The sequence below is a fragment of the Sceloporus undulatus genome, unplaced genomic scaffold (genome assembly GCF_019175285.1).
Source record: "Sceloporus undulatus isolate JIND9_A2432 ecotype Alabama unplaced genomic scaffold, SceUnd_v1.1 scaffold_19529, whole genome shotgun sequence".
Taxonomy (NCBI): Eukaryota; Metazoa; Chordata; class Lepidosauria; order Squamata; family Phrynosomatidae; genus Sceloporus; species Sceloporus undulatus.
Genome location: NW_024822444.1, coordinates 1 through 1,753, shown reverse-complemented (window position 1 = coordinate 1,753; position 1,753 = coordinate 1). Strand labels below are relative to the sequence as shown.

General features: G+C 35.4%; 1 long non-coding RNA gene across 1 annotated transcript; it reads right to left on the bottom strand.

Annotated features, from left to right (window-relative positions):
• Positions 1–1,717, bottom strand: LOC121918611. The gene is made up of 3 exons (XR_006101270.1): positions 1,424–1,717; positions 297–497; positions 1–45 (listed from the first exon to the last, which is right to left on the bottom strand). It is a non-coding gene; the product is annotated as an uncharacterized LOC121918611 (long non-coding RNA).
• Between the last annotated feature and the right edge of the window lie 36 nt (positions 1,718–1,753).

Below are 1,753 nucleotides of genomic sequence, written 5' to 3'. Positions count from 1 at the left end.
ACCATCACCACCACCAATCTCATCCTCATCTGATGATTTCTGATCCTGGGGTATCATTGGAGAAAGAAATTTTAACATGTTCAACAGAATGAATAAAGGTTTCCAGACTCAAATCAAACCTCCACTTTGGTTTTTGTTTTACAGTCCAGAATTTAACAGTGTAAACAACTGTTAAGGGCTTAATTGACGGAGAAATCTGAGAACTAAGGCCATACATATAACATAAAAATATATTCTAGCATGTGCCTCACACTACAATGGATAATTGGGTATAAATAACTTTGCAAATAGCTTACCTCTACAGTTTCTGTAGCCACCTGATTTTCTTTTTCATTCTTTATTGATTCGCTGCTCCTCCCCTCATTTTGAGCTGCTTGATTAGCATTCTGATCTACTGCCTCTTGTTCATCTCCCTCATCATTTTCTATTTCTTTTTCAACATAGTCCACTTCTTCACCTCCACTACTACTCTCTTCTTCATCTGATGATGTTTGATCCTATGATAGGAACCAAGAAATATATTTTATAGCTTATGTTAATCAAATAAAACATTTGTAACCCCAAATCACTCTTTCACGTTAGTAAAAGAGTGCAATTTAGAATGTCACAATGTAAAGGAATTTATTTGAGGGGGGGGAAGTAAATGTGCTTCAATTAGGATTGGTGGAACTGTGAAATATATACACTACAAAATTTCTTAACCAAGGACTTAAACAGGCATTGAATCCAAGATTCTGCTACAGGCTTCCAAATTATTACACTGTCGGTCAACCCTTATCTCACAGAAAAAGAAAACATATTGAATAGAAATTCTTACTTTCAAGGGGGAAAAAACCTTGAGAATTTTATTGAATACTAAAATTAACATGCATAGTTTTAAAGTTATATGATTAGTTTCACTGTTACAATCTTCTTCTTCATCACCATCACCACCACCAATCTCTTCCTCATCTGATGATTTCTGATCCTGGCGTATCATTGAAGAAAGAAATTTTAACATGTTCAATAGAATGAATGAAGGTTTCCAAACTCAAATCAAACCTCCACATTGGTTATGTCCTGCAGTCCAGAATTTAACAGTGTAAACAATTGTTAAGGGCTTAATTGACAGAGAAATCTGAGAAATAAGGCCATAAACATAACATAAAAATATATTCTAGCACAGTGATGGCAAACCTATGGCACAAGTGTCAGAAGTGGCACTCAGAGCCCTCTCTGTAGGCACACATGCCATCATCTCAGCACAGAGTTTGCCAGAGTTTGTTACTAGAAAGTCAGAGGGACATGGCACTTTGCGATAAATAAGTGGGTTTTGGGTTGCAGTTTGGGCACTCAGTCTCTAAAATGTTTGCCATCACTGTTCTAGCATGTGCCTCACACTACAGTAGATAATTGGGTATAAATAACTTTGCAAATAGCTTACTTCTATAGTTTCTGTAGCAACCTGATTTTCTTTTTTACTCTTTATTGATTCGCTGCTCCTCCCCTCATTTTGAGCTGCTTGATTAGTATTCTGATCTACTGCCTCTTGTTCATTTCCCTCATCCTTTTCTATTTCTTTTTCATCATAGTCCACTTCTTCACCACAACTACTACTTTCTTCTTCATCTGATGATGTTTGAGTCTATGATAGGAACCAAGAAATATATTTTATAGCTTATGTTAATCAAATAAAATATCTGTAACCTCAAATCGCTCTTTCACATTAGTAAAAGAGTGCAATTTAGACTATCACAATGTAAAGGAATTTTTT